We start from the raw sequence: 13,123 nt of genomic DNA, 5'->3' as shown, positions 1-13,123 counted from the left end.
GGGGGGGACCTTCCCAGAGCAGGCGGAGGGTGTGGCTTCCAACTCTTCACTCTGTCCTGGACCCCAAGAAGGAGAATGCCTTTCCCCAAAGGATCCCACACAGTTCAGTTTCACAGCCCTGAACCTGGCAGGCCAAGGACACCTCTGTTTTCTTTAAATACATATTTCAACCAAAATTACATTTCCTATGTAGGCAAAATATTGCCACAATTAGTCACATATATTTTGTTTAGGAAAAGACTAAATGAAAGTGCACTTAAATGTGATTTTTGGGTGGGACACACAGGTTGGCCTGTGAAACTTGCCTACAACTTGTTTCAAATGATTTGTCTTTCGCCAACCCTTATAATGTTTAAAGAGGGTGCCCCAAACCTCCAGTGAAGATCAGAAGTAAAGTATGGAGTTTTAAAAACGGGCTCTGAATATGCAGTCATTAAGTAAAAGGGGAAAAGCCCATAATTAGCCAAATGACCCCTTTGGTTTAAAAGTGCCACCACATTGTTATCCCCACACAAGACCTCTTATGGCTCTTCCTCTGGCTTATCTTACAGGACCATTCTGCCCACCAGACTCGCCCAAAGGAAAACCCGCGGGGGCGAGGGAAGAACAAGTTATCTGGGCTGAAGAGGCACAGAAGGAAAATGAAAATCTACCCAAGGAAAGATTTAAGCCTGGAAAATAATAAAGAAAATGAAGACAACCAGAGTATTTCCTAATTTGAAGTTATACCAAGAAAAGCGCATGATGTGTTTTAAGATTTCCCAGGGTTTTAAAAAAAGACAGTTGGACCAGCAACATTGGACAGTAAACTTTCTTGGAATTTTAAATTTTACTCTGCAATATTTTTCACACTCAAACTCTAAATAAAGAAATTTGGGCGAATGCTAGAGAGAGGCGCCTATCTGTGAACCCTCTCTATTTAAATCCAACTCAATTCACTGATTGTTTACAAGTGTAGTGAAATTTCTTAATTTTGAGTCAAAAGAGTTTGTGAAGAGTTAGGTGCAGGCGCCAGGCTATGGACCACTTATGACCTAGTCCTGCCTCTACATTCCTTTAGCCCATTAGAGCGGGATTAACAGCTCTCAAGGAGGCATTTCATCGAGAAGCATTTTCAAGATCACAAAGCAGTGTCGAGAGGCACCGCATAATTAAAATGGCTAAATGAATTGTTCAGGGGGAACTGATACAGCAGCCCGGAGGAGGGGGCAGATACAATCAGGCTGGAGTAATTTAAAAAGGAGGAGAAATTTGAACTGCGTTTAAAAGGACAGATAAGGCCTAGATAAGAGCATTGCTGCCACTGCCCTCTGGCTCCGTCTGAGAGCCTGCCAAGGGCCGGCCCTCACTGCTGCGGGCAGAGCCCACGTCCTCTCCAGGTCCGCAATCCGCTGAAGGGAGGTACCTGGCGTATGTTGTAGATGAGGATGGCGAAAACCTGCTGTGGCCTCCCAAGGAGGAGGCGGGCTGAGACCCACACCCAGGACCAGCTGACCCCAGAGCCCACTGTGTTTCTGTCCCACCAACTCCATGAGCAGAGAGAGGTCTGGGAGACACAAAATACACTCTTCTGGAACAGCTGATTTAGGGATGGGAAAGAAAAAAGGTTGGAACATAGGGAGCGAGCACCGACATGCCACGGTGAGTTTTAGACCAGACACCTGACATAATTAGCCCAGCACTTTGGGTGGACCAGGCTGGTGGGCAGAATGAACTGGAAGCTCCAGAGTTCAGGAAAGAGAGAGAGGACCTGGCCCTTCTACCCAATATGGCAGCACGAAGGCCTGCATGGAGGGGCTGAGGTGTTACTGCATGCTCCCTGGCAGTGAAGAGACACTGGATGTGGATTTGCACTTGGGTATTTTTTAAAGATATTTTTATTGACTTCAGAGAGGAAGGGAGAGGGAGAGAGAGACAGAAGCATCAATGATGAGAAAGAATCATTGATTGGCTGCCTTCCGCACGCCTCGCACTGGGGACTGAGCTGAGCCCGCGACCTAGGCCTGTACCCTGACCAGGAATTGAACTGTGACCTCATGGTTCATAGGTCGATGCTCAACCACTGAGAAATACTGGCTAAGCCACTTGTGTATTTGTAACCAGTCATGTTTCAAAAACTACCAGTCGTGTGGCCTTGGGCAATGAGTTAAATCTCAGAGAGCTTCAGTTTCCTACATGTATACATGTACAGCCCGATTCATGATAATAACTGCACAGGCTAAGAGGCTAAGGAGAAGTAGGCAGTATATAGTTTGTGGTAAAGGCTCAAATGTTCTCTCTCTCTTTTTTCCTTCATAAAAGGTCATGGAGATGGAAGAGAAGAGAAGAGACAGATGGCCAGATAAGTTTAATGAGATTTGGTGATAAATTAGATATTGGGGGTTGGGGTGGGGAGATAGATGAGAGAAAGATGTCAAGTGTGCATTTGAAATGATAAGCCCACATGAAAATATGTTCATTTTTCTCCAATAGGAGTTCAGAAAAAGTGGCAGTCTTAGGAATACGTGGCCTTAGGGGTGACGGGGAGAACCCTGAATGGAAACACCCAGAAAAAAGTAGATGAGACAGGAAACCTAGGAAGAAAAGGAAACCGGAGCAGAACAATTTGGCAATCGCTTGCCCGAGAGCCCAGTGCTATAATATTCCACGGGGAGGGCCTTGTGAAATTGCTCAACTGCTCTTCTTAGAGTGACTGAGCTTTAGAAATCAAAGGGATGTATATGAAGTTACCACATTTTAAGAAACCAGACCCCACATTTTTTAAGACAAAGAATATTAAAAGAAAATAGTCTACTTAATACAGGACTTAAGATCAATTGCAACTCCATGTCTTTCGGTTTTAAAGCACAATGATGGCTTTAATGCCCTGCTTCACTCTAAGACTCCTATCGCAGATGTAATCTCCCTCCAGAACAGGCTCTCCTTATGGCGCAGAAAAGGCTTCATGTGTAAGGCAATCAGAAAACACAGATGCCAAAACATGCAGACCTTGAAAAATGCAGCTGAAATGGCGATGGTTGGGATTTGAATGAGACAGAAGAAAGGGGTCAAGACACCCAGACGGGGGGTGGGGAGGGGGTGGGGGAGGAGTGCCAGCTTTATTCTGTCAACATGAATATGGGCCTAGATTACCTAAAGCCGAGGTGGATAATTCTGTTTTGCTGACTTCTTAAGCTTGCTGAATCTGGTCCCATGCTTCCACAAATTTGTCAAATATTACAACGAATTCTCTGTTCCAGACACTGGATTCGTGATCCACTGCTGTTGAAAGCAGGTCTGGGACCGCTGAGCGCATATGGCTCTTTTGACACTTTATGTGATGGTCTTTCCATGCCGGTTAGATGGTTGCTGGGCGAGCCCCTGGCTGGTTATCCAGCGGGAGCACATGGAGCTATTGTGTGGCTCCTCCCACAGGGACAGGTCACAGCATGGCTTCAGCTCATTTATATTGCTTCTAACACTGCAACTAATAAACTGATGTCTGTGTTTGTGCTGGCCACTTCCTCTTTCCCATACCTGGCCTTAAGTCTGCATTTACCAAACTACCTTCCACAGAACAACATAGTAATAAGTAAAAAACAACATAGATTAGCCCGGCCGGCATAGCTCAGTGGTTGAGCTTCGACCTATGACCCAGGAGATCACGGTTCGATTCCCCGTCAGGGCACATTCCTTGGTTGCGGGTTCGATTTCCAGTGTGGGGTGTGCAGGACGCAGCCGATCAATGATTCTCTCTCATCATTGATGTTTCTGTCACTCTCTCCCTCTCCCTTCCTCTCTGAAGTCAATAAAAATATAAAAACACACACACGCAAAAACAACATAGATTTAAAAAGTAACAGGCGGGGCAGGTTGCTGTGGGGTGGCAGGAGGTATTCCGTGGTTCAATAAGTTTGGGAAACCCTGCGGGTAACAACTCCACGTTGAAGACGTAGAGTTCAGGGCAGAACAGTAAAGGCTCGAAGAAAAGGAAACTCATTAACGTTGCTTAAATCCCGAGCTTACTTGACCATGACCCCCCTCCTAGTTTTTGACAGAAGCCTCTGGCCATAATTCCACAAAACTGAGGACACAGTGTCCTGGGAGTTCCCTAATGCTCAATGCCAGGAATGGGAACTGGTTCCTCATTCCAAAGGCCATCCCTTTGGGAGAAAACAGGCACCTTTTTCTTTAAACTTATGTCCTTCTCCTCTCAAGAACGGCTGGGGACCCTTTCGTCCCCTTCATCAGATAGAAGGAAGGCCCTACAGTGAGGAAGTCCTCCTCTTCTGACCCCACCCCCAGGGTGTCCAGTCCCTACACCAGCTAAAAGTAAGCAAACTTCCAGGTGATCTTTTAAAAAACATTTAAATTGGGGTAAAATACAATTTACTAAGTTAACCATTTTTTGAGTGGACCGTTCAGGAGTGTTAAGCACTTTCACAAAGTTGCACAGTCACGCTCCGGAGCCCTTTAATGGGAGATATGTTTGAATGGAGGAGAGGTGCCCAGTACTCAGAGTCAAATCTGCATGTCTGTCTGAATGCCGTTTTATATTTGTAACTACTATATTTAGTTATTATAACACTTCACCTTAGATTATAATTTTAAAAAATAATTTTCCTGACACCACCATGTCAAGAAATAATCAGGGGATTTGCATCAGAAGCAGCTGAGGAAAAGCATCGCCATGATTTTTCAAAGATTACACACTGTCTTCCAGCACTGTGCCAGGAATCGCACTGATGGTTCTATTCTTAGCAACGTCTAGCTCAATACAACCACCTATTTATTCACAACGTGAATCATTTATGCTGTAGCCACTGATAATTCTTCTATTAGCTGCCTTCCGACACATCTATCCTCCCTAAGTCAGCACTTAGAAGGCCCCGGGAACACAGTGACAAGGTCATCTAGAGGACATGTGGAGGGACCTGTCGATTCCTCCCTAAGCACGTCTTCACCATGTTGTCTGTAAGACGCAGAGGGAATAAGCTATAGTACTCCCATCCCACAGAGCCTGCAGCTGAAAGACTACACACTTTTGAGGTGATGCAGAAGCAGCTACTGGCTGGGGATGGGTTCAATGTGAAGTCCTCCTGCGTCTGCTCATAAAAAGGCAGTGCGAGTCCTCAGATAGGGACACAAGGAACGCGAGTGATGCTTACCCTCTAGAGAAGAGCACGAGCACATAGTAGGGCCACAAGGCACCATGACAGCAGTCATAACAAATATAGGGAGAAAACAGACCATTTGTGATCTTTGGCATCTTCACTATAGCACCCCACTTTCCTGTTTCCCCCACTCAGCAGTGTAAGGGGCTTGGTATCTGCGAGCAAGAAGTCAAGATCAGGATGCCCCGAGCACCCCAGGGCCTGGTGCGTGCCCTGGAACATTTAGTTGGCATCTTACTTCTCCTTGGGCAGCTCTGTGCCGTATGTTTCTAGCAGTGACTTCTCCCTGACACACTTTCACCAAAGAACCGGGGCAGGTGAAACCCTGAATAAGAAGGCACTGAGTCAATGCAGGGGCGAGAATATTCAGAAAAAAATTGGGTATATCTGAATGTGCGTGTGTGTGTGTATATATATATTTTTGGCAGTACTTCAAAATGTAGTCTTGAAGCTGAATCTCTGTCTCTCTCTGTCTCTCTCTCTGTCTCTCTCTCTCTCTCTCTCTCTCTCTCTCCCTCCCTTCTTTCCCCTCTCTCTAAAAATCAATGGAAAAAAATATCCTCAGATGAGACACACACACACACACACACACACACAAGTCATACCAACAGAAGGAAATAGTGCATTCTAGTTCCTCTAGGGTCAACAAACTATGCAAAATAGGTTCTGATTTCACAAAAGTTTATGTAAATTAACAAGTATTACTAAATAAGGTTGGTTGATTCCTTCTTATGAGACTTATGTCCTCAGTAGCTGGAGAGAGGGCACGTCTCTCCAGAATTCTCTTGCTTTCCTAGTTTAATTTGATGAAGTGATGCCCAGTGACATATGCTGGCTTGCTTCTCCAGAGAGGACAGCTCATACATACAGTTTGTGGGTAATAGGCTGGTAGATTATTATTTTATATTGATGTAATATATATATTTTGTATACCTCCCCAGGCACTTGCTAGTTTGAGAACTGAAGTTCTGGCAGTTCACTTATGTACCCCAAACAATTTCAGAACACTTTAGAGGTGTCTACCATGACTTTTCTTTGGGGTATGGTGTTTTATCAATTTAATAACATGCAATTTACATTTAAAATAAATAACTTTCTTAGAAATGTCCCTCTCTTTTTCCTCCGGGGGAGGGGGGAAGGGTGGGAAGAGGGAACTTGGGGTGGCTTGAATCAGCCTGAGATCAGGATGGGTGAGGCGAGCCCAGGGGCACCACTAAACTGGAGAAGGCCGTTAGAAAGAATAGCTTTTGTGCTGCTATTTCAATTTAGTTCTAGAAGACTCAAAAGATTCCTTCCAGCCCAACTGCCTGTTTTGTGAAAGGGTACACCGAACCTCGAGATGAGGACTGACCAGCACAGCACAGCCTCACCCCTCCAGGCACTGGGCTTGGAGGGCTTGGTCCCTCCGGTGCCAGGTCTCCTCTGCTATTACCGCAAACCAGAGGCCTGGAGCCGTGGTGAGCAGAGGAGGAGGTTGGGACAGGAGCACATGACTCTTTTAAATGAGGACATTAGCTCATTCATTCTCTCAGCAAACATTCGAGCTTCTCTTGGCTTTTTCTAGAGTATATGGCAACGAACAAAACATTCAAAGATCCTGGCTCACGGGGTTCATATTTGAGTGGGTACCGCTTTTGAAGAAGCAGTCCCCCAGACACGCAACACGCTCACTCTAAATCAGCACGTCAATTTCAGGAGCTATTCTGCGCACAATTTACATGGTCACTGCAGTTGAAGACTAACAAAAATACTTCCTCCCAAACTAGATCACGGTTTCAGAAGCAAACAAAACCAGACCAGCCGAGGTAATTGAAAATGTTGTATATACAGGAATACAGATGAGCAATTACTGGGGTGGGGAGGCGGGGGAGGGCGGACGGGGAGAGGCACTCCTTCGATGGAGCACACGCCACTCAGCACAGAAGAATACTGAGCCCCGTCTTGCTCTCCCTTCCCTTATTTTCTACAGCAAACAGAACATCAATGGGTTTCTCAAGGGAGAAATTTTCTGTTTTATTCCAAGAAAACATAATGAAGTACCACAGCTATCTAAGCTAAGAATAGGTCATCTCTCTTTGTAGCTAGAATCTGGCTGATGAGCACACAAGTGTATAAACTCATTTACAGAAAAGATGATCATTTATGAAAAAGATTACTTCTTTTTTAAAAAAAGCATTCAAATGAATCTGGCTTGGCCGGTGTGGCTCAGTGGTTGAGCATTGACCTATGAAAACCAGGAGGGCACACTTCAATTTCTGGTCAGGGCACATGCCCAGGTTGTGGATGTGATCCCCAGTGTGGGGCTTGCAGGAGGCAGCCGATCAATGATTCTCTCTCATCATTGATGTTTCTATTTCTCTCTCCCTCTCCCTCACTGAAATCAATAAAATACATTAAACAAACAACAACAACAAAAATGACGGAATCTGTCACATATGTAGAGTAAGCCTGACCGTGGCCCATCGCAGTTTTTGGCTCCTTCTTCCATAAAATAATATTAAAAATTATACTTTATGAGTGCATTGGTATAAAGAAAAATATAATCCAGGTTGGCTCTGTGATGATATATTCACTATTATCATATTTATTTTATCCTGCTTCTAAAAGAAGTTAAAATTAAAACATTTTCGTGGCCACTAAAAGCATCATAGACCCTGGGCACTGTGCCTAATGGATAAGTCAACTCGGAACCACAGGCTCTTAATGTTTTGGACACTCAGCATTATAGCCATAAGTTAGACCAAAATCTTCTGGGACTTTCTTGCCAGTAATGATGATCTGCAGTTAGAAAACCATTGTTTTACCAGTTAACAAAACACCAGTGAACTCTGAACTCTGACCCCAGCAAAGTCATCTTTACTCCATTAAAATACCACCTGTCCTTGTAATAACTCTGAGTACTTCAAGAAGAAGAATGCCTTGTATCAAACATTTATGATCCCAACAAGGCATTATTATTTTGCTAGTTAAAGACAACAAAGCTCGAACCCACTGTAAAACTTAGGCTTTTAATTTTGTTTTTATTTTGCTGTTTGTTTAAACAGAAAGACCTGGTGTAAAATGGAAAATATAAACTTGTGTGTAAAAAGTGATAACATTATACCCACCAGACTGAGTTTCTTCATCTGTTCCTATCATCTAGGAAGCATGTGATACATAATTGAGCCATGTTAGTTCAACATTTCAGGTCTTGACAAATGGCTTATAATGTGGTCAGAGTATGATAAATTAAAGTACTCAGGAAAGAAACAGAGTAAAATAATTGGCTAGACTTAAAAAAAGGGGGGGGGGGGACATATTCCCTTCCTTCCCTGGCCTTTTATCATCATTGTGGCTTTACAAATACTGCCATCACAAAAGTGCTTGAGAGTTTAAATCTTGAAGAAAAAGAAGTTAAAAAGGACAAGGAGAACTTTTCTTGCTAATGAGAAGCATTTAAACTATTATCTAAAGGCCCAGCCAGTGTGGCTCAGTGGTTGAGTGTTGACCTATGAACCAGGAGGTCATGGTTCAATTCTCGGGCAAGGCATGGATCCCAGTTGGGGGCATGCAGGGGGCAGCTGATCAATGATTCTCTCTCATCATTGATGTTTCTATTTCTGTCGCCCTCTCCTTTCCTCTCTAAAATCAATGAAAAAAATATATTTTTAAAAGTTACCTAAAGACTGACTCATTAACTAGAAACCCAACAGGAAGAAATGACTCCAAACTGGGTCTTAGTATGGTTTACTCTTCCTGACTTCATTTCATTCTTCATGTATGTATTTTGAAGTATGCATTTTCTTTCCTAATTCATCCTGTACTTAGAATATTTGTTTTTCTTTTATAAAATAGGTAAAAGATAGAAACACTGTGCCTACAGTGTCCTTATACAAAAATACCTAGCAAACCTAAACTTTGAGTATATTAATCTTTTAACATGGTTCATACTCAATAGTGAAAACTGAAAACAGCTCACTCTTATAGTGGAATCGGTTCCAGTGTCATCACCCGCAGACTCCTGATATCCGTGTTCATCTGCAATGGAAACACAAAAAACAAACTGCTAAAGTGAAAACTTACATATTACTTTCCCACATGGGTGCGAATCAGGGCTCATTTTAAGTAGCAAATGGAACATTGAATTAAAAAAAAACAACAACAAAAATATCCCAGGGAAATGCCACATATGTTATTAGTCTAAAATAGAACAAATGCAATCATCATACAATTTAATTTGAAAACAAACAAAACTTACAGGATATGGTATTAGAAAGTCATTGATATCCAATCTTTGATTTTTCTCCTTCCCTTGGACTGCTCAGAAAATACAAGAGACTTGAACTTTCAGTAGCACTTAATCACTCAGTTCATGATTTGCCAGAAACCAGGAAGAATTTCCCTAACCCGGAGGAATGAAACCCCAAGTTGCGGAAAGAAAATGGACTATTTCACTCAGTCTCAAACATAGTATCCCCAAGTCCAAAATAAAGTCCTTCACAGGATGGGAACAACTTTCTAAGGCCATGGCTACTCTCTCCCTGACTTCTTCTCCATGATTGTATCCCATAATTCCTCTCACTTTGATCATTGCAAAGTAGCTGGGGTAGGGGGGTTGATGTTCATGGGGTTGCTGCTTCTCTGGTCACTATTTTTGAAAAGAAAGAACCACAGACATTTTAATGTTTGAAGACTTTTAAAAGAAAAACAAATGTGCCTAGAAATGTATCATCTGGGTATCTTCATGAAAAAGTTACTCAAAAATATGCCAGTTGCTGAGGGTTAAATCAAAATAAAAAGTTAAGAGTGAAAAAGTGGTCACATTGTAGTTGCAGGAAAAGGAGGAATAAAGTATGCTATTGTTCTAACAATAGTCAAAATCAAGTACAAACTTACAAAAATTTTTGAAAAAAATGTAATAAAGAACTTTAATAATGCCCCATCTAGTCTGAAATCCTACACTATATTATCAAAAATAGGGAAATGAGTGGAGGTAGATAGTAAAAATGAGACAATTTCATTTTCTATATGGGGAGTAAAGAATATAGCTTGATTTTTAACACTACCTCTTTTTAATTAGAGAGAAAAATAAATGAACTAAACATTTAAACTCAGTTAAGTTTCAAAAACAGCAATAAATATAATATAGGAAGACAGAAATAAAAATAAAAGCAGTGGTTTTGCATTCAGATATTTAAAAAGCAGTAGCTGGTTCATTACAGAATGGAATACCTTCTAGACAGATTTCAGGCGAATCTAGTCAAAAATTCAACATGAAACCAGAATTATTACAGGAATATATCACAGACATGCAAGAGATTAAAAAATTAAGAGCATTCTTTCAAAACATCCTTGTAAATAAATTAGAACGTTTCCATGAAAATAGTTTTCTAAGGTGGTGTTTAGTTATGAGAACTGAACCCAAAATATACAAGCTGAAAAACTTATGAAGGTTGTTTACTTCAAGGATTAGATTATTCCCAACCTATAAAAAGCAGCTTCCAGGATTTGAACAAATGAGGCTCCCCAGTTTGTTTGATGAACCTAGCACAAGCCTAAACACAAAGAGAAAAATGTAAGAGGCTTGTTTGACTTAAATGAGATACAAGGGTACTCAATACAGTGCTCACTCAGTTTCTAGTACAGCAATAGGTCACAATAGATCAACACATACTCATATTTTCAAAGATGCCAAAATGGCATGTGATAGACTCAGCACTAACATCTGATAACCTCTCAGTAACCTAGAAATAGAAAGATCACTTACCATGAGTTTTAGAAACTTCTAAAACCAATAGACAACATGTTTATTTAAAAAGTCAGAACAAAATGAAAGATGCTTACCCTGCAGTAGGGAGAGGAAATGAACAAACTAAATTACCACCATCAGCAGGTGACAAAGTTGAGTACCTAGAAAACTCAAGAGAAACATCTAAAAAATACCCAACTGGAAATAGTAAAGATGCTATCAGATGATCTGAGAGAGCTCTGTAAAAAGCAATGTTTTGCTTTTTTTGTCCAGTGGCAGCAAAGACCAGTCACAAACAAATGAAAATGGAGACAGTCTAAAAATAGATCATATTCAACAAAATTATGCTTATAATGAAGGATTTATATACAAAACATTTAAGAAAATCTTTAGGCTAATGCTTTCCTCATGAGAAATGATAAAAAGTACAAATGTACTTTTACTAAAAGGGAGGAAAGCATCATATAGCTAGGAAATTCAATAGCAACTAAACCAATGAATTTATATTTTTGGTCTGTGGAAAGTGAGAGCCCATGGCAGGATATCAACCCAGCAAGAGAGCTTTTCCAGTCAGCGATGCTTACTTATAGGTGAATACTTGAGGACCTCAAAGGCTGTTCTATAAAATCAAGATAGGATTTTTTTTTAAAACCATATGAATATTTGATTATCCGGCCTGAGGTGCAAAATATATTGCACTAGGACATTAAATAAAAATAGAATTTTATGTAAAATAACCCACCCACTTTTGATGTTTGGGGGAATGCTACAAATATCCATTGATGTTATATTTGTGAAAAGAAAATGCTGACTGCACGTCACCGAATCATGGTAAAATAGGTCATGTTTTATTGCTTTTGGCCAAGGAACAATGCTAAGCTCATAGTCTGGAGCGTATGCAGGGGGATGCTTAAAATAAGTTATATAGGCAAAACACAACTAAAGTGCTTTTGAGTATAAAAATAAATAAAATGTCAGGGTTGGTTCTGTAAAAAGGAGACACAAATCCAATATGTCACCATGTCGTTGTCGCTACAGTGTCTAAAATAAGCTTATTCTTAATTTTAGACAACTGAGTACCGAGAGAGACTAAAAGCTTTGTGTCCCTGACAATAACTACAGACCAATTCTAGCAATTCCAAAATGATTGCTAAGAAACGTTGCCCACAGAAGAGACCAACGTTGCTGTTTACATGTAGGACAAAATAAAAGGCTGGTTAGCTTTGGAGGCCCTCATAACCAGGAACTAAGTCAAAGCAGCTGCTGAAGGCCTGAATTCGGTGTTGTTTAGACAAATGATTTAAAAGTCACATCTGATTTTTTAAAAAGCACTTCTACTTATAATATAGGTTGTGAAAAAACCCTAAAGTATAAATATCTTACCTAAAATGTCAATTATTTGAAATACAAGAACCCTGAATATTTGTTTATAAGCACAATAATTGTTATCTTTATTTTTTAAAATACATTTTTATTGATTTCAAAAAGGAAGAGAGAAATAGAAACATCAATGATGAGAGAGAATCATTGATTGGCTGCCTCCTGCCTACCCCACACTGGGGTCTGAACTTGCAGCCCAGGCATGTGCCCTGACTGGGAATTGAACTGTGACCTCCTGGTTCATAGGTGGACGCTCAACCACTGAGCCATGACGGCTGGGCAACAGTTGTTATCTTTATTTCTTGGGTAAAACACATGAAATTCGCAGACGAGACCAAGTGAGGGTGGAAATCCACGTGTAGGGCTGTGAGAAATCACAGGACATTAGGCCACTGTAGACTATAATATAGTCAATAGTGACACTGTCCAAGAACATCTCCGAATGTTCCTCCCCGAAGTGCCTACGAGTACTCTTGAAATCACTAACAGAGATGGTCAAGTAGACAAAAACTAGGTATTTTTGAGGGGATACATAGTTGATCATGTAAACCCAAAAGGAATCTCTATGTTTGGACTAGAATCTTGATTCTGTCCTATCCATACCTGCCACCCTGGGGCACCACTCCACACCCACCATTCTGATTTGGGAATACTAGGTAGCTTTGGCTTTAGGTCCACTGCACCATAAAAACCATGTTCTGGCTTCTATTTGCCCCTTCCTTGAGCTGCCTCATTTCCTATGTAGACCATAAGCAAGTAACAACAGCTAGTGTAATACAAACCTTCTGAAACTGGCTGCTGAAAGTGGACAGAGCAATATTATCTGTTATTTTAGAAACCCAATGTCCATCCGTCCTCCTTC

At 41.3% G+C, this 13,123-nt stretch overlaps 1 protein-coding gene across 2 annotated transcripts in view; it reads right to left on the bottom strand.

Moving 5' to 3' along the window:
* Nucleotides 1-10,687, bottom strand: part of PLEKHG1 (pleckstrin homology and RhoGEF domain containing G1) — a 141,124-nt gene extending 130,437 nt beyond the window's left edge. For both annotated transcript variants that reach the window (XM_015567187.1, XM_006768711.2), the window contains exons 1-2: nt 10,618-10,687; nt 9,112-9,170 (exon numbers count right to left, since the gene is read on the bottom strand). The gene's annotated coding sequence lies outside the window, so the exon portion shown is untranslated. The remainder of the gene's footprint in view (nt 1-9,111; nt 9,171-10,617) is intronic.
* Nucleotides 10,688-13,123: the final 2,436 nt, after the last annotated feature.

This window comes from Myotis davidii, unplaced genomic scaffold, assembly GCF_000327345.1.
Source record: "Myotis davidii unplaced genomic scaffold, ASM32734v1 scaffold1323, whole genome shotgun sequence".
Taxonomy (NCBI): Eukaryota; Metazoa; Chordata; class Mammalia; order Chiroptera; family Vespertilionidae; genus Myotis; species Myotis davidii.
Note: the sequence above shows the minus strand (reverse complement) of the source record. Positions and strands in the feature narration are given on the sequence as shown.